At 43.4% G+C, this 26,877-nt stretch overlaps 1 protein-coding gene and 1 long non-coding RNA gene across 8 annotated transcripts in view; one reads left to right on the top strand and one right to left on the bottom strand.

Moving 5' to 3' along the window:
* Positions 1-26,877, bottom strand: part of rbfox3b (RNA binding fox-1 homolog 3b) — a 653,838-nt gene that overhangs the window by 446,686 nt on the left and 180,275 nt on the right. The window lies entirely within an intron of this gene.
* On the top strand, positions 1,465-16,354 carry LOC105354494 (uncharacterized). Of its 2 annotated transcripts, XR_013657602.1 has the most exons (5): positions 1,465-2,611; positions 4,818-4,968; positions 6,785-6,943; positions 7,137-7,239; positions 11,538-16,354. It is a non-coding gene; the product is annotated as an uncharacterized LOC105354494 (long non-coding RNA). The 2 variants fall into 2 exon arrangements; XR_013657601.1 differs by having other exon boundaries at positions 4,818-6,943.

Here is a 26,877-nt window from a genome sequence, read left to right as displayed (position 1 = left end):
GGAGGGCCAGCAGCTCAGGCAGAGAGGGATCTTTTTTTTTACCTCTACCACGTTTCCTCCGCCTGCTTGATAAAAAGCTAGCAGGAAAATAAAAAACCTGGAGATGTCCAGAAGAAAATGAGTCCAGCGGGACATTTTTTTACGTCCTGGTCAGAGTGGAGGATGGACGACAAGCCTTTCTCCAACTCCGAGTATGGAAGATGGCGCCATTATTTAGCTCCTGACTTGTGCTAAAATGGTAAAAATGAACAAATCTTCGGAAGGGTTTACGTTTCGCTTGTGGCCGAGCCGTTCCAGTGTCGACAGTGAGAAGTGCTGCCATCCCAGAATCCCAAATGACAACAAACATAGCAATAGCTGTACAGTATTAGTACACGTAGAGCACCGTGTGCAAACAATTCCAGTATGTAATTTTTTAAAGTAAACAATCATGCCCACAGAGGGGCTGGATTGGACAAAGAGTCAGCAAAGGCTTATAAATAATGGAGTAACATAAACCCTTTGGGGTTCACTGAAAACCAGAAACACCAACGTATCTTTTGAGCTTTCTCATGTTGGAAAACTGGTAAAAACAACACGTATCAATGAACCATTTCTCGATGGAGATCAGGGATCATAAGTCTTCTAGAGGAAGCAGATGGGTTTTAATATGTCCTTAAACATCCGTCTCCGTCTTCTCCAAAGCACAGATGCTGTTGATGTGAATACCCTTTAGACTTGCTTTTTATTGTAATAACCTTTGTAAATATTTTTACCTCTAATATTGTGCTATTTCATTGTGTTGTAAATGTAAGTGTTGATATTTTTATCCTGTCCTAGGACAACAGATGAAATTTAGCTCCTGTGCTAACTCTGGCATATTTATGTTAAAGCAGCTGCTGAAACATTGTTTAATATGCATTGTCCTAATTCAAATAAAAGAAGAAAAAAAAAAAAAAAAAACCCTCGCCGGAACGGCGAAAAGAGCTGACAGGGCGAAGGAGTGTATCATCTGCATAATCAATGACCCCTGAACCCTGCCTGATTCAATGATGATGCATTTAGAATCATAAAAGTGCATTAATGAAAATGCCCAAATCTATGAGCACATCATAACTAGCTATTCAAGACGGGATATGGAGGTTTGGAATTAGCTTTGTAGTTTTTGGTGTATGAGTGAAGTTAGACAAGAACTTAAAAAACAGATACAGCTTCGGTTTTGTTATTAACCTACAAATCAGTGTTTTTAAAGGCAAAATGAGCCCCTGATGTCACAGCTCTCTGTGAATAATCATTTTACAGTTTCCCCCTTCATCTTTCTTTGGAAAAAATACTATAATGGCCATACTTTTGTTGTTATTTTTAGAAAACCAATAAGACAGAAGAGCTGCAGGTAATCTGAGAGGAGCACGAGTTGCTCATGAGTCGGTCATACTCCCCTCATGTTGAGGCTCTAGTTCCTTTATTGGCTCCTTCAGGTTTTTTTTTTTAATGTTTTTAACGATTAACCTTCACTAGAGCATCTTTGAAACAGTTTGCATAAACATCCTTTATCTTAAAATACCCACCTGAAGGGAAAACTATGCAAAAGCTGACATTTGATTCAACACCGATCTTTTTTTGTTGCTTCATCTTCCTTCAGAGAAACACCTTAAAAAACATTAACTTGATTAGATAAGAATGGAAAGAGCGTGCATTAAAGCGGCGCGGCGCTGACGCGAACATGCATGTGGGGCCGCCTTAATGTAAAGGCAGGCGCAGACAGGCAGGACGGTCTGTGATGCATCCGATAAGTTTGTCCCACAGCGTCGGAGAGTGATTTATGTCCCCGTGAGTGGATGGTCTTTCGCGTTGGCAAAACTGTCCAAAACAAAGCCAAAATAATCCATCTGTTGTCTGCTCTGAAAGTAGGAGAGCAACATTTTAATTAATGTAAGCCTTCATGTATATTTAGTCATTTTCCGGCTGGCGTGCACAGAATGTGCCGGGAATCTTTGATTCCATTTGTTTTCCTTTTGGTCTGCTATAATCAGGCGAGTTTAAAAATCCCGCAGGCGAGTTATGAAGCATTTCAAGGTGAAATATCGGATTTTTTTCCTCTTTCCCCCTAAGTTGATTATCCAGGAGAAATGAGAAATGAGTCTCATATTTCAAGGCAGAGTTCAGTGAACTGTGGTCATGTGATTAATACCCTTCTCAGTCTTTGCCGAAAAGCTAATGCCTGGCTTCGGGTTTACAAAAAACAACAACAACAACAACCCCCCTCCCTCCTCCCATCCGCTCAGCCTAGTTCCTCTGTCAGATATCTGTAGCGGTTGTGAGGAACTTTGATCATCAGAGTGCTGTGCTTGTCCAAACCAACTCCCACACAGTAAAAACACACACACACACACATGCGGTTCAGCTTGCGTAACATATTTTGCATTAGCTCGAACAGAGGAGGACTCTTGGACTGAAATGCCTCCCGATGGTGGCGACCGGCAGAAATAGAGCCCTGCATGAGGCTACACACTGAGCCGCACCGTTGTGTTTGCTGTGCCGGAGCTGGAGCCAAACAAAGAAGCGGGGAGATGTCAGCTGCAGCCCGTCCACGCCCACACACACACAGGAAGGCACCTAATTAGCTAAAAAAGTGAGTACCGCAGAGTAAACAGGATTAAAGGGTTAGTTCTTCCGAAGCGCCAGACTCGTCCTGACAATTATTTTTTGTTTTGTTGAGCGAGGTTTTGGGAAGTCTGGTGCGCGAAAAACAATGCAGATGATTTGGTTCAAAGTTAATGCCCCGCGGATTATTCTTTACAAAGAATAAATTATTTCTTAAAAAAAAATTCAAAAAAAAGGGGGGGGGGTGCACGGCAACAAAAAGACACATTTGGTCGGGAACAAACCCACTGATGGCCCTCTTCCTGCATGCAAACGGGTATTTTTGTAACATCACGACTAACAAACGCCCCTGACACCGCATCAAAGGAAAGTCTGACTTTAATTCACAAATTCATCCCCTCGCAGCTTTGCAGCCTGTTAACACATTTTCCTGTCAATTCATGACATGAAATCTGCACCCAAAGCAGCACAAACCTAAACTAACAGGCGTCCGAGGTCTGGGGCTATCAAAACACCAACAGATGCATTCAAACCTCAGTCTTTTTGGAGCTCATCACTCACTGCATCGCTATGGCAACCACCAACACACTCCTACGGAAGCGTCTGGTTTTAAGGTTAATAGCGGTTAACCCCAACTTTCTATTTTTAGGCTTTTTTTTGTTGCACATAGATATTTGTGAGGAGTTGATGTTAGTATTTGTACTTTTTGGGGGGAAATGGCAGTTTGATCGTGTCTCTGTAACATGTATTGCAGGATGAAAAACCGATAAAGAGCTTTTTAACAAATATATCTGTAAGTATACATATATATTATAAGAAAAAGTGATGGAAACTGCAGCGTTTTAAAGCGAAAAGTTTGAATTACAAAAGCCATTGAAGAGTCTGTCCTCTCCACAGTATGTACTTCACACTACCTATACTTTCTTATTGATGATTGATTTAATTAAAATAATCAATTGGACAGCCTTATCTTGTGTTTTTTGCATTCACCAGGTACTGTTTGAGTTGACCTTGACAGGGATTTAGTGCTTTACAAACATAATGAAATAAATGTTGGAATGTGATGTTGATTTGAGGTCTAATGTGTGTGTAGAAGTGTGTTACAGAATGTAAGAATATGCAAGATTATGCAGAAGTATTTATGGGAGTATTTGGATGTCTAGGACTATGTAGAAATGTGTTACAGTAGATAGAATTGGGTGTAGGATAGTGTAACAATTATTTTGTTTTAATGTAAAGCACTTTGTGTTATGCTTTTATATGAGAAGTGCTTTATAAATAAAGTTTGATTTGATTTGAACCAGAACACGGTGAATTCTTAGCATATGGTGTTCCCGGTGCAATACGTCAAAGCGGTGCAAATCTGGGGAATCTTGCTCCAGGCTTTATTTTTTTCACAGCTCTATTCCGATACATGAAAGGCTTGGTTTGGTAAAATTCCAGCTGGGTATAAGCCGCTGTTATTATTTCTCTTCCATGGTCTGCTTTCAAACGGTTGGCACTTCTGTGAATTAAAAAGGATGCTAACCATACGTCCCTGCCTTAACTGAGACCTTAACAGAGTCTTTAAATATTAAGTTCAACCTGGTTTAATTTTCCAGACGTGTTTGTATGTCGAATCCATAAACTGACTTAAAACCTGTGTAGCGACGCATGAACACAAGACTTTACATGCAAAAGCCTGAAACACACATTTACATGCATTTACATTCGTCCCCTACCCCTCTGGCTCCTCCCCGTTGCTCCAATTGCAGGAGCATTTGGAGCTGTAGTGGCGTCCGGCTTTAGAGGTGAGTATCCCTCCACCAGTAGTGCTATCTGCATTTTGCTTGTGACGCGGGAAAGAAACCCATATCTTCACGTGGGTGTGTTTACATTTAAATGTAAGTAACGACTTTTAAGATGACTTTTTAAAGTTATAAAAACAATGTTATGTACATATATGATCGGCGACTACTGATGACGTCATCCTGTGGTGGTAACGTCCGAGTTTGAAGACATTCAGATTCGGCCATAGACTTTTCACGTAAACGTGCGTTTTTGAGCACGGCCTGAACGTGTGTATATGCATGTAGGAGTGTGTAGGTGGGCAGCAGTGTGTATGCAGCACACAGGGTTCAAACCTGAAAGTGCCAAACGTTTTGGCAGCTTCCGGAGTCACCATGCAGCTGGTTTCCAGGACACCGTGTTGTTTTACACGTTTCCCCCTGTTGTCCCTGTGTTCATGCTTCCAGATCTGACTGAGATGCGCCTTGAGGAAAACACAAACTGAAGTTGTGTACCAGGACGTCTCCACATCCGTTTGGCTTCGTGTGATTTTTGGATGTCAAATCAAAAGGCGGTTGTCAGAGCAGACAGCTCGCTTGTTTCACGCAAACCTTCCAGGTAGCTGCAATTTATAAGAGCCGCCAAAGCGACAGACTTCACTTATCTCAGTCCCACAGTGCCCTTTCACTCAACCAATCAGGATGAAGGTTACAGGTTGGGTTATTTTTATCAAAACCACAGAAACCATTACAGATCCATGCCATCCATCCTTCTGTAGGGCATGGAGCTCCCCTCAAAGCCGTCTGTCTATCTTCCACGCCCGGGAAGCTCACAGGGGGGGTTGTTACTGCAAAGGGCCAATTTGTTTTCCTGGTTTCACTCCATCACAGGAGACATGATTTGGGACTTTTATCCATCAGGAAAACGGTCCAAATGTGCGAAAGAAAGAGTGTACTCTGTCATTACGCCACTATTGACTTCCTCCGGCGACTCCAATGAACCCACGGCCCTCACCCCACCCTCAGGAAACACCTGAACTAACAGCCGCCACGTGTCCTAAAGGTGGCGCTACTCCTGACCCGTGATAGCAGAGCTGCTGCTGGAAGGCCCAACCGGAGAAACTTCCCCTCACCTGCAGCGTGGATCATCATGTTTCATAAAGCTGAGTGCAAAGCTGTGATTTATCACGCTGCCTTATTGTCAGCGACACTTGGAATGATGGAGTCATTCCCCGGGATGAAGTTATGTCTCTACCTGCGTGGCTTGAAGGAAAGACAATCTTAGCGGCGACGGCTTCACAGAGTTACAGGAGGAGAGAAATTTAATTTGGTGAAATATTTTCACTTCCACTACAAACAGCTGCTAAATGAAAAAGCCGCCAGCTTGTACGATTCCCCTTTCCTTTTCCATTCTTGAAGCCTCCGTTTGCCCTCCTGATATCCGCCGTCCTGCCCAGTCACCTGTCACACCTGGTGGGGGCCGCCGGCCCCTTCCACCCTCATCACATCCCATCATTACGCCTCAAGCTGTCAAATTAAAACTTCCAAAACTGCATGAATGCCTCCTCGGAACTTTCCCCTTTTTCCCAGCAACATATTGTAGAGATAATTGAGAATATTAGCAGCCAGACTGTTACCCCGAGATGAAAGGCGAGCGGGGAGTGGTGACAGCTCCTCTCGCTTGTGGCGGTAACGAGGGACTGTCAAAAGTCTCTCCGTGTTTATCTCGGATCATCTAGGGGGGATTTAAAACCCTTACCTTCACAATTCCATTCTTTACGGCGCGTCCTTTATCCGCAGTGATTTACGGAGGCTCAGGCCCCGCGCCGCGTGATGAATGAGCACTCTTCACAAGGTGTCAGGGCCAGGCAGCGGTGGGCGGCAGCCGCTCCAACCCCCCTCCAGCCCCGCCGCTTCATTTTCCTCTGGCTTCCCTTTTCTCCACTCGCCCCTTCCTCTCCCATTCCATTTCCAAATTGGACTGATTAGATGCTGACCCATCAGGTGGATTTACACTGGAAACTGATTTGGACAGCAGGAGCGGCTCTTTATTGACGGCATCTGGACACCGTTTGATTGTAACCGACAGGTCCAATCGTTTCGGTTTGAGGATAGAAACAGCACAGAATGTGAAACCTGACTGTCATATCAGGATCAACTCCACAACTTTTTCTGAAATTTAATCTGGCCGCACAACATTTTGTAATCAGAAATGTTCTGATTGAATCCAGGTTTGGCATGGGTGATCTTCAGACAAATCCATGTGTGGCGTGATAGAAATGTTAGCATGTTTAGCACCTGATATTCCTCCTGCAGGCAGGAATGGAAAGGTTTATAGCTGGAATCCTTTTCATGCCTGTATAGTATTATGAACTATTAGTACATAACGTTGTTTATGTAGTGATAATTGAAAAACTACACTAAACTTTCTAAAGTGGGCAGCGCTGGAGAAGCGCGTCGTACAGGAAAACACTGCTGCCTTTGTGAGCTCGGATCCATCAGGCGGGACCTGCGGAGGCAGGCGGGGCGATCCGGGCTTTAAAGACTCCAGTGGGCCGGAGTGATCTCCTGCCAGGGACTTGACGCGCCGTGGGGCAAGTAGCGACTTTCTGATGACAGACAGAATTTTCGCTCAGTGTATTTAGACACGCATGTGCAGTGACACATGTATCAGAGGATGTACGATGGGCCATTCTGCATGTCAATCAAGTCATGTACTTCTTAGTGAGGATTATTTTTTGGTTATTTATCTTTGCTGGCCTGCGATCTACCCTCATGTCCTTGAAGATTGGCCGGCCGATCGCGATCGACCTAATGAGCCCCCCTGACCTGGAGTGTGGCGTAGGGACACCATATGACAGCATCACGCTTACTTCATCACATTAGCCATGTGAGTACTTCACAATACACCTATTACACGTGTGACAATGGCAACCTCACTGGTGTCCATGGATTACATGAAATCTTTCCACCTTTATCCACCTTTGTCATGGTAGGGAGAACACGTCAATGGAAGGGTGGGGTCATCTGGACCCCGTAAGACAGCACCAGGGCTAAGCCTCAGCTTAAGCATGTATTGTCCAGGACCAGGAACCGCTTGGGTGTATTCAGACAGCTCCCGTCTGAAAACACCCTTAATGTTGATGAATAAAAGCAGCAGCTTTGAAACGTAAACTGATGGTTTTTTAACCAGCTATAACCTTTTTTGGAAAACCAGATTTTGTGGGAGAATCCAAATAGCTTTGGCATGAAAACGTCTGTGGTAACGATTGACGTCCAGAGAGATGCGGTTGGTTTCAAAGTGCCAAGAGATCAATAACCCCATTCAGACAACGAGTGGCCTGAAACCGGAGAACTCTGCGTCTGTGAGAAAAAGGAAGTGACCGAATCAACCACAATCCACGAGGACGGTCCATCGCAACCCCTCCTCTTCCTCCAGACGCAGAGCAGAGCAGCTCATTTTCCAGCAGATTCATTCATGTCACAAGGAAGCCTTCAGGAAATCATTCCTTCACAGTAACTCTGTGAAACAGTTCAGCTGCACACACTGTTCTTATTGTGAATTATCGCTGCCATTTCTTGCACTCCGTTCTGTACGGAGCAGCATCATTCTTTAAATTGCTCTACAATCGGAACCAAGTGATCATTTTGTTCCCTCCAGAAAGTTATCTCTCAGTCAAACATGGGTATTGTTTCTGCTGCTTAAGCTCCATTTCACAGCAGTTATTGCATACATAGAACTGCACAAAAGCCCTGGCACTTTTCTTACCAGTAATTTGGAGCTTAAACTGCTTCTCTACTCATTTTCACTCAGGTTTTTCTGTTTGGCTGGAAAAAGTGCAGCTCTCTCCCTTGGGCTGGTTCTTTTCTGACTTGATCCTGTGCAATTGCTCTCTTTGAGATACCAGCCGAGTGAACTCGCCGACTTTGTTGTAAACTGAACAGGAGTCGCCGTACAAAAAGCATGGAGGCAATTTTTGGCCGATCTCACCGGGAAGTGGAGATGTGATTTTACCGTTGAGACTTCCAGACCGTCAAACGGGAGCGGAGGACCCAAAACGGCTTCACCGGATAACGTTAGCACAATATCAGCATCAGAAAATCAACTCCTCAAAAGGTAGTCTTTGGCAATAACATTTCCGCCTTTATGTCTAAAAAGTTTTGCTTTGACTCTGCGTTGAAAATCAATCGACAGAGTTTTTCAAATCCAGGACAAACAAAACCTTCTGTTTAAGAAACGTGTAAAGCCGCAGCGATGCGCAGAAAAATGAACAAGAACTTAATGTTCCAGACATAATAAATGTGTGAAGAAAACTGATATAAAGTTTTAAAAAGATCAAAAAGAAAGAAAGAAAAAAAAAGAATGAATGTTGTTGACAAATTGTGAATAAGTAAATGCACTTTTTCAGGGATTAAATATGAAAACTTCAGTTTAATGTACTATAAATATGATTATGCCATGGTATGATTCTGACTGGCTGCCGGGTCGCCACTGAAAAGCACTTATGGGCACATAGACTGAATGTTCTAAGGGCCAGTTGGTAACCAGAACAGAACCTTGGAACATAGATGGACAGACGCTCTTCCACAGTTGATCACAGCAGAAGACGGTAGAAAAAATCTCTGTCCTTCAAATGTCTCCATGATGGACACGACAGAACCTGCGTCTAGGAAACTACTGGGACTTTGTTTCTTTGAAACAACCTTTATCCTCATCACCTGGACAAACACGGATGATGAAGAGGTGAACTTTTCCTGTGAAACGATGCATTGGATGGCTTCACATGTCGTTTAGTATATAAACCACTTTCCTCCGCTGGTTAGTCCTCATACACCAGCTATGGTAGAGCGACAGGCAGGTTCTGGTGCCGTTACCGTGACAACAGTGCGTAGCAAGTAGTCCCCTCACGGTTTTAACGTTAAAAATAAAATTACTGACAATATTTCCTATTTCATTTTGCTTATTAGGGTATTGAACATGTCTTTCTTTAGGGTGACCGTGGTATGAGTGGAATAATGCCATTTATGGACACCTCCTTATCTAAATTATATATTTTTGAGACTCTAGTCAAATGAAAGCTCCTCAAAGTTACCATAATTGACCTTTGCTTTTTCTGACATCAGAATTTGTTTAGCTCATAGTTTATTGGTTCTTATTCCTTTTGGTTTTTTATGTGCTGCAATAGTTTTGCTAGTGTTGCTATAGTTGACCTGCTTCACAGTGAAGGGCCGATAAAAACCAATCTAGAAGTAAATACATGTATTTCAGTCTTTCTGTTCATTGTGTTATTTATCTTTGTGTGTTCATAAAGTGGGCGGTGCCATCCTAGGGCTAAATCTACCTTCACTGGACTTCACCTGTTTTTCTAAAAGGCAATGGTTCCACATCGGAAACCAATCCCTGTCCAGATCCAGTAACGCTCCACCCACCTCATTTGCATATTTGGGCAATCTTATTTTGACGTCTCATCATGACTACGCTAGTACATTTTGAGATTTTACTTTTAAGCCAGTAAACAAATTCAAGAGTTTCTACAAACATACTTTAGTTCCCACAAATAGTCAGTGCCTCTCTTTCTGGGGCGGAGCCTCCAGAAATGACCAATCAGAGCACACCTACCCATACAGTTGCTGTTCTTTTTTTTTCTTTTTGTATAACTTTTGGAAGTAAATTTGTCCGAACTGGCCTTTAACCGGCAGAGCTGCACATAAATCATTTATCTGGAGACTTTTTTTCATATTCATGTGTATAAAATGCTCAAATACTATAAAATTAAATGGCATTTTGGCTGCTCTGTGCGTAAGATGAAATGTGCAGCTAAGTGTAAAATGCAGCAGTCCAAGTTTTGTTGGGTGATGTGCGGTGTCTCGTAGTTTAACTAAACTGCAGCCGGGTCTCATTGCAGTGGCTTGCCTGTATCAATTTCATGGTCCGCAGCCCCTGACAACCAGCAGGCTGCTGGGAAATCATGTGATTCAGCAAAATCATGATTCAATTATGTTATTTGCTATTGAGAGCTGCAGTAATTAACTTGATCTTGCCACCCCGGCAATTGATTTTCGACTGGGTCATCAGCATGCAAGCAGCTAGAATAACACGCCATCTCCGTTTGAGCAACTCGCCACTAAGTTCTAGAGAGAGTGGAGGCGGCGGCGACAATCAACAGCAGGTTGGAACTTAGGATTAAACGGTGAGTTTTCGCATTAATAAACGCACCCTGCCTTCCAGCTAACAGCTAGAGAGAGCCTTTCCGAAAAACTGGACTTCCAAGGTTTTACGTTTTTACGTTCTGAAAGAAAGACAACGAAGAAGGAAAAGGAAAAAAAGAGGAGTGACAAAGTGAAGTGTCATTTTATTGACATTGTTATGCTGACAACACGTTAAGATTTGTTTAAAGAGTTTGGATATCCAGCCTGGGATCTGCTGGGAGTGCGTACATGACTTTGCATAAGCGCGGCGCGATTAGCATTCAAGGGTGGAGGCGGATTCTTGCTGACAAGTCATGGCTCAATCATTTTAAAAACAGCAGGTCCTTTGTGTTTGTGCGGCGGCGAGTTTGTCAGGTTAGTCCATTACGCACAGATCAGCCACGGATGAAGCACAAACACAAGAACGCCGTCAAGGTGATCTTAGTTCCACATTTTTAAATCACTTTCCCTCAAAATTTGATTTTCCCTTCAGTTCCACTCATTTTTATTTCAATTTACAGGCAAAACAGTGAGGCGCGTGGGGAGATCTGGGGCTGAGCGTGCTCCGGCACTTCTTTGAAGAAAGATTATTTCACATCATCTAACGAACAAGCCCCGTTTCAGAAAGGTGCCCCTCTCTTTCCATTAGACGGCGTGCCGCTCCGGCCGCAGGAGCTCAACTGAAGCATGATGTTCCAGTCTGCTGGCCAACAGCCTGTGCCAGCTCCGGCTTGGAGAGACACAGCAGATATTTCAGGAGATTTGATTTTCTTTTTCCTCCAACTTCACCGCTTAAAGATACCCCCCCCCCCCCCCCCCCCCCACCTCCGTTTGATCCACGTAGAGCAGAACTGAAGCGGGTCGGCGTGAAGGCAGATCACGGGAACATCCTCTTTCTTCTTTGATAGAAAACATGAGGATGGAATATGTTGGTTTATGTCCACAATTTCTATAAGAAGAAGTTTTCACGATAAATTCCCATCATGCTTCTGTCTACAGGAAGTGAGGAGAACAAGAGGACCAAAGTAAGCGTCGGTCTGAAAGGGCAGCAAAGTGAAATCTCATCCAGGATGTCATGGAAGGAGATCCGGAGAACCGCAGGCCTCCCTGGACTCGCTTTCCTTTACAGACAAAAACGCTGCAACATGAACTGCAAAACAGAGTTTTGCTACACACCAAAATAAAGGAACGGCAAAAAATAAACAGATAGAGTGAAAGAAAAGAGAAAAGATAACCTGGAAAAACAGGAACCTTCTCAAGAGCGAGGACCCATCCAGGAGGTCATGAACATGGAAGGAGGAGCATCTTCATCAGATGGGATTCACAGCAGAAATGTGTCATCAGAGTTTGTGCAAGTTTAGATTTTTTGTTAGCAAATGTTTCCAAAATAAGATGACTAAAAGTCGTGGTATTAAGTAGTATGTATTCAGGTTTAACCCTTTAGCCCCTGAGCTGTTGCTGATTCAAAGACGTCTTTGAGCGTCCGTTACGCATCGACCATTAAAGCAAATTACAGAATTCTGACAGCAGAGAAAAGTAGATTTGCACCGATATGCAACACTTCACAAATAAATAAATACACACATACCAACGCAAACAAATCGGTTTCAGAATCAGAATCATTATTAAGTTTGTAACCCTTGTGCTATCCTAGGCACTTTAATGGGAGTCGGGTCATCTAGACCCACTAGACAGAGCTCTGAACCTTTTTTCTTCAATGATTTGTGATCTTCACTGGTGTCCATGGATTACATGAAATCTTTCCACCTTTATCCACCTTTGTCATGGTAGGGAGAACACGTCAATGGAAGGGGGGGTCATCTAAGATAGCACAAGGGGTAAGCAGTCAAAATAATACCATTTTTACTTTACAACCAACTACTACACTTTTAACTTTACTATTAACTACCACCAATGATTTAACTTTAGTATCAACAACTTTTCTACCAATTATTAGTTTACTACCAACAGCCAGCTTCAATACTGTAAAATCTGTGTGTAATCAATGTAAATCCACAGCCAACTACTTCACTTTACTACCACTTGCCTTACTGTAGTAAAGTGTTAAGTGTAAAGTTAACTACATAAATGATCGATGAGTGATGGCCATTCAAAGAACATAAAGACTGAAGCTCTAGTATTCAAGGCTTAACGATGCACCTTCTCTGTCCTGCAGCAGAAAGCGTGAGTCCAAATTTACAAACCACCCCCAGCCGTTTGTGGGAGGGGTTGAGTCACCAGCTGCAGCATCAGCTGAGTGTTGAGAACAAAAACATTCAGATCCAGATAAGAGTCTCCAGAATGACGTGATAGGTTGAGTTGAATTAGTATTTGAGTATTTTGATGCTCGTGACACACCACCAATAAAATAAAATAAAAACCCTCCCCCTCTCCAAAAGGCAAAGTTCTGGTGACAGTCTTGACCTAAATCTGACTTTAAACATTCAAGCCAGACCTGGATGTGTCTGAATTCAGTCTTTTGTGTTTAGAGAGAAGCTGGATTTATTCACGGGCAGGGGAAACCATCACGGTGGCTGCAGGGGGTCAAAAAACGTGTTAAGTTTAGAGACTTTTTACACAGAAAAAAAGCAGCTTTGGAAAAGTCCAAAAGTATCTGTCAAAGACTTTCAAATTTTTGGTTTATTTATCGTAAAATGATCAGAGATGTTTGTGTGTTTCAAAATAATCCAGTTTAATCTGGAAAACCCTCACATTCCCTTCCTTCTGCCAACAGTCACTCCTGGTTTCTCACAGATCATAAATTACATCCTGCAGGATCTGCACCAATTTTTTTAATAAAGTCTGATTAAAACTACGATGTTACTGGGAGTTAAATGAAGTCCGCAGTGTCCAACATCATTAGCAGTCCAGAAGCATATTTTCTGATGAGCCAAATGTATTGATGTATTGATGAGAAGCAGCGCGAGCGTCTGGGTTTCTCAGCACTGTCAGAAATCACTCCGGCTTCGGCTCTCATGACGAGAACACGCGTGACAGTTTAGCTGACGTCCATGAACTTCGCTGCTCCTCTCCGCGCTGTAACATTATTAACGTCTGGGTACATATTTCAGCGCTGGAGAATGTAAATCGATACGCCGTTAATTTAATTTGAAAAAAAAAAAAACGACAACAACAAAAACGGCCATCTATGCAGATAGCAGACAGCGAGCGGTGCCAAGTTCCAGCAGTAATTTGTTTGGAGCTGTCATCTTCTGAAATCAATCTTCACTTAAAGAAGAAACTGTCGTTTTGATGCCTTCAAAGTTACCTAAAGTATGTAACACAATAAACCGGTTAAACTTCTGCAGCGTAAAACTTTCACAAAGTAGAGCAAACGCTGCCAGAGGAGGTATTTTTAGCCGGACCAAACTTGGGGGTGCACCGTCTCTTGTAGTTAAATTTATCCGTTTCTGCCGTAACGCGGTGCTTTAATTAAAGGAAGGAGACTGGAGGTGCCAGGCAAAAACAAAGTGCAGACATATGGTGTTAGTATGCTCTGGAGCCGGCTGCACAGCGTGTTCTCCAGGATAAACAACATCATACAAGCCCACTTCAAAGAAATCCAAGTGGGATGATGGGGAGATGATGCTTTCTGCTGGCTCCTGCCTCCCTGCAGTTTCGGCGCATTAGCTCTGCAAAGTGACGGACTAGCACAGTTTGGAGCAACACCGCGGCCGTTTTGTCATGTGATCCTCAGTCGACGTTTGAACCCCTTGAACTTATCGGAAATTACTTTTTGATGAAATAAACGAGGCATCGATCGGTCAGACCTCTTTCAATGTGATTGCTCTCGACAAGCAACAAACTTTTTAAACATTTTTTATCTGAATCATTTCTTGGCCGTTGGCCATTTTTGTAACTTTGTGTTTGTTTGTGTAAATAAAGTTGTACAGCCACACAGATGAGGCCAAAGAGCTAAAAATAAAAAATAAAAACACCAAGGCCGACTCTCACATAGCTGCCAGCAAGCCCCTTAACTAAGTGGCTCCTCCCCCTGGCGCTCCAAACAGGAAGTAATTGCTGGCTCCAAAAAGACAACATCCCATAAACTTCAATAGAGAAATAAACAGCTGTTACCCAGTCAATCTATTGGTCAGAAGAACCATCAGATACCCTGTCTTAACATGTTTTTGATAATCCTCATCTTTTTCATATTTTTTTCTGTAGTTCAAGTTATTCCAGTTATAAACTGACCAATCAGATGCCTCACTGAAAGTAGGTGGAGCCTGCTGGCACAAGTTGGATTTGCAACCATACGTTTTCCTAATAGAACACGACAATTTGGAAAAATAAAATAAAAAATAAAAACTCCTCCAAGATTTTGCACTTTGTTAGTTTTTGAGGCAAATTAAAAATTACATTTTTGCAAAACTGTGATGGAACCACTTATTTTGACCTAAATGAGTCACATGACCAACAACCAGGAAGTACTAAACGTTGTACTTCCTGAAATGACTGGTGAAAGAACAAAATTCTGTGAAAAGGCCCCCCACCCACTTCAAGCTTAAACTTACATGCCCAGAATCCCGTGGGTGATATCAGCAATTATCCATCCAGTGTTCAAAGCATTGTTAAAGCTGGGAATGAAGCGGTTGGCTCTAAACCTAGGACAAATCCCAAAATGTAGAAGTTTTTCAGCAAATTCAGCAGGTGGCCGCCCCCGGGTTTTGAGAAAAGTTAAACGGCGTCCCCTGACATCTAGCCGCACGGACACATTTGGAGGTTGTGCGGTGGCAGTCTAGTGACATGCGAGTGGCAGGAAGGCAGCGGCGTGATAATTGACTCATGGGAGGGTCTCCAAGGTCCCAAACTCGTCTGATTATCTGCCGATTTCCGACTCCCGCCCCTGTGCTGCCGTCCCACTGCCACCGTCTGAACGTTAGCAATAGTACGGTAGCAGCATGAAGTCTCTGTGGGACTTGATATGAACGGCCGCCATCCAACAGATTTCGTAATGTCCCCTGTAATCAACGTAATCAACGCCGCCCAACGGCTGCCGTCTGCATTCATGACCACGCCAACGATTTTTCATAAAGTCTGGCGGTGGCAGCTAGTCTTGAAGATTCTTCTGATGCCTCCTCATCGCGCAGTTGTATATGTGACATTAAATGCAAAGATAGGGGGGAAAGAAAACTGATAAAGATGGGGATGAAGAACACATCTGCTACAATCTGGGTTGTGGAATTCCAAATAAGCCATTGAACAACCCTTTCTCAAACTCAAATGGTTTCTCTAGCTATTGTGACATTACGTTGAAAAACAATAATTAAAGGCTGAGGACAGTCAGTTTTTATTCTTTCTATTGATATTTACATTTGAAATGATTCTATGAATAGAATTTAACTGGCAAGCCTCTTTCAGAGGATTTCTAAGAGTCCATTTATCAATTAACTAAGGCTTATTGGAGGGAGCTGGACATGAAGCGTTACTTTTTGACTTTTCTGCTGGAGGCGGATGGCTGGCGAGTACAAGCAAGTGACAGCTAATTTCCCCAGACACTGGAGGTAATGACCAGGCTGCAGCGCGCCCGTATTTAATCTAAATTCCACCGCAAATGAGAGGAGCCTGTTTTGAAAATACAAAATGACAAATGCGTGTCTCATATCGAGCGCGCGGACATGTGTAATGGATATTCTTCGTCACACGTGGTATTCGTCAGTCGTCCTGCTTTGGAATTCAGAAATCCTTGTCACTGTTGACGGCCAGACGGACTCAAACTCCAACAGAAAACACTGTAAAATGATGTTATGGGATGTGACACGGTGTGATGTAACATCACATGAAACCTGTCACAAAATAAACGACATCACGCCTGATTTTGTCATTTCCTGTCGCCCCCGCCGTCCTCTTGTATGTTGTCCATCACTTTCCCGGAAGACAAACGAGTCCCTGGTCCAATCCATCTTCCGTCTCCACCGTTTGTCTTTCCGAGTGTCATCCTCACATGTTAGGGCATCAGCTGTGAAGACATCTCTGGATGAGGTCAGCGCCAACACTGTGCCTCTATTAAATCTCTTAAAGAGAGCGTGCTGCGCCGGCGTGTTGGGCTTTTTTATCCTCAACGGCACAACACCACCACCCCCTCAAACGTGACAGCAACCATATGCCGCGCCGCTTCCCGACAGGAAGAAAGATAAAGAATGTAAATAAGCAATTCAACCGCGCAGAGTTCTTCAAACCTGGAATGTGTTTTTCTTCTCTCTTTTATTTTACGGCTTAAGCAGACGGCAGATGGTTAAAGTGACAACAGTCTGCTGAGCGGCAGATAAACTGCAATCCACAACAGTAAACAAACTCAGTAGGACATTATGATTTCAAACGGATAACTGATGCAAGCAATTCATGCCGCATTTAAACATTGGCTTCTGAGACAAAGTATTGGCTTTCTTAGCTTATTATCTTCTACAGATCTGTCACAGTAAAACTATTTAAACCAAAGAACAGGAGTGAACTCTAGACGCAGTTTATAACGTTTTTTCAGCCAAAAAAGTAAATGCACCCCGAACTTTGCAACAGGTTATCTAAATTTCCGCCTAAACATGTGTAGTCAGGTGTTTGTGATGACTGTCGGTAAGTTTTCCGGTAAGTTTAACGCCAAACATTAAGGTCAAGACAATCACCTTAACACCTGACCTGCAGCTCCAGTGTTGACGTTCTTCAAATTGCCATAAATCTTTGACTCAATGACAGTAATACTGACAGATTCTGGAGCACAGATAAGTACTGATATGTAACACTTTACAGTATCCGGGAACTCCTTACATGATTGAAATATACCAATTGATTCTGACAACACAAAGTGTTGATTAGCAACAAAAAGACGCTGTTTACCACATCGGAATCTGTTGGAATTATAATAAACTGGAAAACATTCATAGAGTTACGGAACCAGTGCACTGTCCACAGAGCGCAGGGACATAAGGTGACTAGACTGGTAAGAAGGTGCAGTACCTGCCAATGAGTAAAAAAACAATGAGAATTTAAATAAAAATCACAGGCAGTCAGTTAAAAGAGACCAGGATCAAGGTTATGTGCTCAGACTTCTTTGTACCACAAATAAATCTGGTTCAAAAGCAGCTGCCTCGTTATTGAAGCTTTGGGCAACCTGGCATATAAGTAGCTGCAATAATTCAGCCTAGGCAACACAAAAGCATGCGTCACAATTTCAAGATTTGACTTTGATAAAAAGGTTTCATCCTGGTTCCTGCATTTACCTGGAGATCCAGTTTCAAGGTAGCATCATGTTTTCTATCTAGGTCAGAGACCACAGAGTGTTCAAACGGGGCGAGTGAGAGGAGATCAAGGCCACGATCCGTTCGAACCACTGGGAGAAAACACAATTACTTCAGTGTTTGCTTCATTAAGCCCAAGGTAGTTAACCGACATCCACAACCTGACTTCATCAGGGCAGTCAGTTATTGCCTTAACTGTGCAGTCAGGACCCTTCTATGTAGGGACATAGATTTGGCAGTCGTCGGCATAAAGATGGAAACCCATCTTTAGCTTACAAAATGGGAGGGTGTCAATAGAGAAAAGCAAAGCGCCCAGAACCGACCCCTGAGGAGCTCCCCACCTCTTGGATGAGTGAGGGCCCATGAAAGATCTGTCTGTGACACAAGACATCGTCCAGCGCTTCACCAGAAAACCCCGCCCAGTGATCCAGCCAACCAATCAAGATTTCATGATCAGTCAAAAACTGCCGATAGATCCAAACCAAAAGCACCACCAAATCACCTGTATCTGCAACCGGTGCTAGAAAAACCTCTGGAACCATCAGATCATAATTTTTTTGTCAAATCAGTCCACAAAATATTAATCCAGAAGGTTTTTAACTGTCTTATGAGAGGCTGGCACTTCTTCAAACCCGATTCATAAGCCTTTTATGGAGTCTAATGCGTTTCTATTTGTGACTTAAACTACATAAAAACAATCGTTCCCTTAACTTTTGATTGCTCACTTTCAGTCACAGTCATGTCTTTACACCTTTGATCATAAAAACCGGAATAAAATTAGGGTTTTTTCAACTGAAAAAACAAAACAAAAACAATCTGCATCTTATTCCATCGGCAGACCAAAGTTTACTGCAGTAAATAAAATGCATACATCTTTGTCATGGTTTTGAATCATTTAAAATAAGATCGCATAGTTTCCCTCTGTAAACTCCAGTCTGTGAAGAAGACCAATAAATCCCGGAGAAGATAAATCTGGTATGAAGGATGTCTGGGAAGAAAGTCTGCCGAGAATTCAGAGAAGATGTGAAATGCCAGCGAGTTCAGGTCGAGGTCATGCGGTATCTTGCAGCGATCGAGCAGCCTCGGATTCAGCAGTTATTTACTTATTTACTCTGCATTACCTGCTGTTATGTAAAGCAAAGCATGGCACAGGTTTATCTGCAAAAGCACTTGACACAGCGCAGTAACACCGGCGTGACTCCTTTAAACCTGCTTTCTGAGATAAAGCCAGGTTAAAGCGGTGAATAATGAGAATGAGACACTGAGGTGCTCTAAGATTATGCTAACCTCAAAAAAAAAAGGAAAAAATACACCTAAAAATAGCTAAATGTAGAATCTCAAAAGGCCAAAAAAAACTTTATTCTGACTGTTGTTGCCGTAGAAAACTTTTTGCTGACGGAAAAAGGGGAAGTATTTTATTTTGCAATTTAAAAAAAGCAGCGTTACCATGTCACCAAATTATCTTGGTCATTTTCAAACCATCTGTTGAAACGTACACATTTTTTTTTTCACTCATTTATTCCGTTATGTTTAATCGAGCTGCTGTCCACGAACAAAACTCCAGCTGTACGTCAACATTTTTTTTAAGTCAAGAAGACCCAACTTTCAATCAAACCGATTTTTTGTTTAGATTTACAGGAATTTATCATTTCTATGCTTCAAATATAAAAGGATTTAAACTAATGATAAACTGAAAAGAATAATGAAGATTTAAGGATCTTTTATGATGCAACAACGAAAAAAACTAAACAAACAGAAGAAGGTCTGTATTAAAAAATCTACAAGAATACATTTTAACTGAAACATTAAAGAACTTCAAATCAACAGGAAGGAAGTAACTCTTATGCTGAGTGACAGGTGTCAAACTCTGTCCCACATGCTATCCAAGTAACATGTCCTTGTGTCTTTTTATTGGCAAAACACACCTGATCCTACGGTGGCCCAGAAGGGTCACAACTGAACTTTGACCAATCAGGGACTCAGATTCGGTCGTGCCATTTGGAACGGAAGATCCAACCGTTTGAAAATTGATCATTAGAGAGAAATTAATAATTGCAATTTGTGCCAGCCTTTCATACATTGCAGGAAGTCTGGAGCAAATTTTGCACAAAACCTCTTCCATCTGTGAGTTTGTGCGCTATCGTAGTGACAGCCCATATGCTAAAAGCACGTTGAAGAAAGCCCGTTTAGCAAGTTCTTGAATACGCAACACATGTCTGGTTTGCACGTATATTTACATGAAATTGTGAAAATTTCAGAATTGAAATGTGATTTTTAGTTTAAAAACACATTTTGAACTGAACTTAATCGAGGTATAACAGAAAAACGGACCATATTGTTTGCATCTAGGTCATGTTTGACCAATGTGATTTAAAAAAAAAGAACATTTTTAAAGCTCAACTCTTTTGTTGCTGACTGGTGGGGGCTTGTCCGGGATTTTACTCATCAGTTTTTCAAAAACTTAAGACAACATGTCAGCGAAAAGTAACAACAATATTACTAAGATGAAGTTGTTTTCCAAAATAGTGAGAAAACATCATTTGAATTTTTTCGTTTGATGCATTTCATCATGCCCCACGACAAATATTTTTATAAAAATCCAATTTATTTTTACAACAGGCACACCTTCCTGCAAGCCTTTCTCATTGTGTTACAGTTCATTTATTGCATGTTGTCTGGAAGCAGTTATATTTCACTGCGCTCATTAAACAGGTGTGCACACAAAGGAATGAGTCAGCAGTGCCTCTCAAAGAATTCAGCAGAAATGCAAAAACAGCTGCAGATGACTAATCATTGAGCAGCTAGCAATGACTTTTCCATTTGGCCACAGAATTCTTGGCATTTAGAGGAGAATTTGTGTTTTGTAAATCCACAAACAACCGTTTTTCTTGTTTGTTTTTTTGTTTTAATTTCAGCAGCAAAAAATAATACATATATATATATATATATATAGAAAATCACATAACTTTAGTTCATCTCTCTTGACTTGAACAGGAACAATAATTATGAATAAACAGAATTTTTAGGCAGAGAAATATAAAATTATTTACGAAAATGTCTGCTTGAGGCTGAAATGAAAAAGAGAAATCTGTCCTTGGAGGTAAAATATGTATTCTTGCTGCTGATGAACGTTTAGAACCAAGATGGCAACTTTCTGAACAAGTGGCATAAGACTTCCTGTTGCCTTGTAACGAAACCTGAGCAGAAAGCTAAGAGGAAAGAGGGCGGGTCTCCCATCACCTGATCACCCAGACCAGTAGACAGCGCTGGCTGTCCGTCCACTCGCCTCATTTCCATCCCCATGGCGCTCTGGATAATAGAGATCAGTAATTGGTTGCTATAAATCCTGGCTGAGGACAAGGTGGGTCAGAAGAGGCTGATTACTTAGGCATTACAGTCAATCTGCGCAAGTCCTTGAATTGAAAGATTTGGTGAGGTGGATTCTCATTATCGGGCTCAGTGCACGCATGCATTTGCGTGAAAGAGGAAGGGCCAAGGTCCCCTTTCCATCCCCTGTTGGAGGATCACATTATGCAATGCTCCAATGCCCTCAACTAGTAAACATCACAACAAATTTATTTTCTTTATGCTCCACAGTTTTATAGGAACTTTTTGCATTTCCAATGGTTGCAGTGTCTGCTTACAGTTTCAAGACCCCTTGGTGGATCGTGGACTGCAACCAGAAACCCTCCAAATGTTTAACGTTCAAGTCCACTTGGCCTTTTCCCATCACTTACACTAGTGCTCTCCAAACATGGTCCTCTGCGCTCGCTGCCCTCATACAGACGTGAACATTTTCACACTTTTTTCTCTTGATTAAACTCTCAAAGTTCAAAGCTTCAGAGAAGAATAAGTCCAGTATTTTTTTTTTTTTTTTTTTTTTTTTTTTTTTTTAACTTGTCCTGTCCAACAGCTAGGCAGACAGATGAGAGCTGAGGGCCTCTTGGGTTGGACATATTTTACTTTAACAAGAGGGGTTATTAATCTTCAGACAAACCAAAGGTATGTCTGAATAAACCCCTTTTGTAATTGAGGCCAAACTTTATTAATTTCAAACATGTCTGAAAATCTTTGGTGTTGGACCGGACGGAAAAGGAAAGAGGGGAAGAAGAAAGAGGGACGTTAGAGAGAGGGGGGGTAGGGGGTGATAATAGGAGGGGAAGGGGGATAAGACCATGAAGCAGCATAAAGCAACAAGTTTACTGGTTGTTAATCATTATGGTAAGGTTCAAATGTAAAAAAAAAAACAAAAAAAAAAAAGGGCGGAGCCTGTCCACACACACACTCAAATGTTATAAACACACCTGTTAGTTGCAAAAATGTCCACCTGTCGACATGTACACAAAACAGATAGTGTTCACACGCATACTTATGCCTTAAAACCAACTAGTGTGAAATATTTCAGTCATTCAGTCTGTTGAGCTGACACCTGTGCTCAGGTGAGTGTTTATGTTCTTCTAAAATGGATGGTGGAACGTGAAAAGAAGGAGGGAGAGTGCCCAGCCATCCCCACCCCAAGACCCCCACCGCACCAGCAGCGGCAGCCGGATTCCCCCCAACACCACACGGGAACCGGCAGGGAACAACCGCCGCCCGGGCGACCAAGCCCGCCACCCAGGCCAGGGCCAGCAGGGCCGCCGCAAGGCCCCCAGAGCCAGAGAGCAGGGAGGCACGGAGGGAAAGAGGGCGCCGCCCCAGCCCAACCAGGAGAGCAGCCCCCCCGCCGCGCCGGGAGAACCCAACGCAGGGCCCCACCGGAGAAGGACGCCCACAGCCCCAGACGAGCACCCCACCACCACCCAGGAGTTCCGGGCACCCCCCCGCCCCAACCCCAGGTACGGGCCAGGACCCCCCAAGGGAGACCCACTCCGCACCCCAGGCAGCCACCCGCCCGGCCAACGGTTGGTCCAGGGAGGAGCGAGGCAGGGGCCCGCCGCCCCCGCCCAGGAGGGGGGAACCCCGGGGAAAAAAGAGGGCCCACAAGGGGTGTTGTAAATATGGCCCGACCAGGCTCGGCCACAGTTGGAAATTTGGCGGGGCCCAGCACTCAGGAGCAAGGACCAGAACCCACCCCCCAGGGACACGAACACCCCCGGCTCAGATGTAATGTGAACCCCCCCACCGCGCGGAGAGAGCACCGCCGGGCCCAGGAAGCCAGCACCCCGGGGACACAGCCGCCGTTGCAAAGGGGCCCGTACCCCCCACCAGGGAAGAGGCAGGGGACAGATGGTCCTAGGTCCCACCTTCCTTGCAAAATGTGTGTGCGTGTATGTGTGTTTGAGAGAGTGTGTGTGTGCATGTGTGTGTGTTTATGTTGGGATGTATATATTGAGGGGGGAGGGGTGTGTGTACTAAGGGGGGTGCGGTTAAAATTGGCGGGTAGGGCACTAAGGGGACGTCTCCTGATTACTCACAGTGACGTCCCCTCACCCTCCCCACCAAGGGGCCCTAAATGTCTAAGGTGCGGTTAAAATTGGCGGGTAGGGTAAGTCCAGTATTTTGGAAAAGAAAATGATTTGGTAGCAATCAAAGATTTTTGTAAAAGTGGCAAACTGAACACATTCTGTACAGCAGATGCGGTTTAGAGGAGATTGATTGACCAGGTCTACAGCCAATCAGGAGGACACCGCCTTCACAGCACAGTTTACTTTGATTCAGGCTGGTAAAGTCCATTGATCTGGACCGAGTCCTGAACCTTGCTTTTGGTCTGTCTTCAGACTGCCTTTTAACCGGAAATTTTGTTTCCAAACCCAAGCTTGTAAACAAACCCACATGACTATAGATCTCTTCAATCATTGGCCGGGAATTATGAGGGAGGGGCAAGGCAATAAGTGAAAGAATGATAGAAGTCCTACGCTTTGCAAACCTTGTCGGGATAGTTCACTGGTTCAAACTTTAAAATTCTTGAACTATTTTGAACGTCTATTAACCGCGACAGGTTCATCAGTTTTTACTATGGCACGGCAGAGACATGCCGTAGGGTGGTTACTGTAGAGACGACGACTAAGAAGGTATGCTGATAAGTGTTTATGACACATAGATTGTCAGAAAACAATCATGATAAAAGTTGTTTTAATCAGCCTGCATTCATCCAACAACATTTCAATTGCCTTTTCTCAATGTCATGATTGCCATGTTCCTATTCTGTTTCCATCCCACAATGCTATTTTGGTCTAGTTCTTGGCTGTTTTGGTCCAGTTGTTCTGCTTCAAGCACAGGGTGTATTCAGAGGCCATTCAAAGCTCAGTCCGATTGAAAACAAACCGAGACCACCTCGAAAGATGGGTTCGGGAGTGGTTCCTGGCCCAGGACCAGGGTCCGCTTGTGGGGGTATTCAGACTGAAAATGTATTCTGGATTATCAGGAGACATGGTTCCCTTTAAGTGAACCAAATGTGTCCTGTCTAAATACACTCTCAATCTTGTCTGACTTTGGGGTCCAAAGTACTTCTACGGGACATCTTCTACTCGTTTCCTGGATTTTACAGTTTATTAATTCTTGGTAAATGTTCAGATATCCAAAGGTTAATAACCCCGGTTGACTTTTTATTTCTATTGATTAGCATTTCAGCTGTGAAGCGAGTCACAATTGTTGCCTACGTTATTTTTTCTTCTTAGTGTGCCTTGCACACAAAAATCCGCCGATGCCAACGTGAAACACCAGCTTATATTTCATAACGTCAAATGACGTTGAGGCTTTAGTTCGACTGCTGCAGGAAAACGGCAGGAGGTGTTTATCTCTGTGTCGCCAGTAAACAAGCTCTCAAGGTGATTAGCTCTGTCATTTAACATGACGCAGATTGATGGCTATGAGGAGCAACACACCTTTATGTTATTTTTCATCACCCTGCCTTTGAGATTCATCCATTTTAAGCTTCTCGCTATGAAAGCGAGTGTGTGGAAGATGAATTAGAGTGAAAAGCTGATAGTCTTTCTCAGCATTCTTTCCAGCTCAAGGTGTGACTTACTGGATTATGTGAACAGTAGTTTTTGCTGCAACCCCTTTAAGATCTCTGATGCGCCTTTCATACTTCAGCCTATTTTGAAGCGGTTTTCTAAAGTAGAACACTGACATATTCTTACTGTGAATTTCTTCATCAAATGCCCCCCCCCCCCCCCCCCCCCCCCCCCCACAGCCCATTTTCTTCCATCAAAAGTCTTAGTCTTCAAAGTCGTTGCGTCTGGAACAAATAAAATTAGCTCCAAATGTAAAAACCATGTCATGAATAGAAATGCGGTTCTCAAATGTAAGCTAATTGAGCAAATGTGATAAATTAACTCAGCATACGTTTAGTGGAGGGGGGAGGAAAGAGATTTATGAGACAGTGATGGTGCAGCAGAGCGAACCCCTGCAGTGTGGAGCGGTCCCACTCGGAAAACCCTCCAAGCACGGCCCCTCGACTCCCACAACAGAACGCCACTTCACTGAGCCTCCCGTCTTTCAGATTGTCGTAGAACACTGTTATAGCGCATTTCTCTGAATGCACAGCACGCAGCACCATAACTGGGACTTATTGCAGAACTTAACTCCAGCCCCACCGGATCACTCAGAGATTCCTCTCTGAATGGACCCTTCTGCATGCGGCTTTAAAAACAGAACATTACTACTTCTTTGCTGTTAACTTAAATGCTGTTAATTTCTAAAAACCACCTTGTGTCAGGTACGAAGGTTGGTGAAGGACTCAAAATGCAGAGACGGGAGGCACACGGTTCCAAGGAAAGTGGGTTTGTTACCCTAACAGAAAACGCTGCAGAGCAGGGAAGCCAAACAAAACTCACTGCAGGTTAACCAGGTAAACAGGAAGAAGACTGTATGGACCAGCACAAAGGGAGGCAGAGGCAAGACATTCATACAAACAGGACTGACGAGACACAGGTGAAAGGGGAGATTGGGACCAGGGAGGTAAAACTCAAAAACAAAGACAAGCAGGAAACCTTCAAAATAAAACAGGAAGCAGAACTCTAATCAAGACAGTAACAAAACGGAAGCAAAAACTAAGGCAAAAAACCCGAATCATGACACAGTTATCCTTTTCCTCCTCATCCAAGTCAGCTTCATCACACTTAACTCCTTCGCTTTGCTTATTTTTCCCTGTTTGAAACTTCTGTGGAACTCCTTATTTCTCCTTTTTTATATAGGATTTCTCGTTAAGAAAAAATGACTTGCTGCACGGACAGATCATATTTTATTCCCAAGGTTATTGTTCTTTTCCTGTTTAGGCTAGCTCTTTTCGCAGTGGAATAATTCATATTCTGTTAAACTGATCAAGTTTGCAGATGACACCACCCTCATCAGGCTCATCTCTAACGATGATGAGTCTGCCTGCAAGAGGGAGGTGGACCGGCTGGTGTCGTGGTGCAGCATCAACAACCTGGAGCTGAAGACCCAGAAGACAGTGGAGATGATCAGGAAAGTCACAGCCCCCCCCACTCTCCCATCACCATAGTGGACTCTGTCCGTTTCCTCGGCACCAGCGTCACTCAGGCCCTCAAGTGGGAGCTGTCCATCAGCTCTCTGCTCAAAAAGGCCCAGCAGACGATGTATTTCCTGCAGCAGTTGAAGAGAGCCAGGCTGCAGGCCCAGATGATGGTTCAGTTCTACACGGCCATCATAGAATCATCACCTCCTCCATCCCCGTGTTGGTATGCAGAGCTACAACCAGGGACATAAACAGACTGCAGCGTATTGCTGAGAAGGTGATTGGTTGCAACCTTCCATCTGTCCAGGACCCATACGTCTCCAGAACCCGGGGGGGTGCAGGTCGGATAGCAGCCGACCCTTCTCACCCTGGACATGGATTACTTGAAGCAATCCTTTAGGGCAGGAGGCTAAGGTCCATCTGGAGCAGAACCTCAAAACATAAGAACAGTTTCTTTCCCTCTGCAGTCAGACTCATGAACCCCTTTTAACCTTTTAACTCCTCCCCCCTTAAACTTTTCTCTTATATGTCCAGTTACCAGTCCAGTTCTTCCTCTGTTTGCACTGTTTGCACTATTGTACTTCTATTTATTATTCTGACCTTTCTGTTATTTATTTTTTAACTCTTGTTGTTTATTTTTTTATTCTTAAGTGTTTTTTGTGGCACATTAGCAACGCAGCAAATTCCT

The sequence above is a fragment of the Oryzias latipes genome, chromosome 8, assembly GCF_053564925.1.
Source record: "Oryzias latipes strain Hd-rR chromosome 8, Olatipes_Hd-rR_3.1".
Taxonomy (NCBI): Eukaryota; Metazoa; Chordata; class Actinopteri; order Beloniformes; family Adrianichthyidae; genus Oryzias; species Oryzias latipes.
The sequence above is the reverse complement of the archived record's forward strand: the minus strand, read 5'-3'. Positions and strand labels throughout refer to the sequence as shown.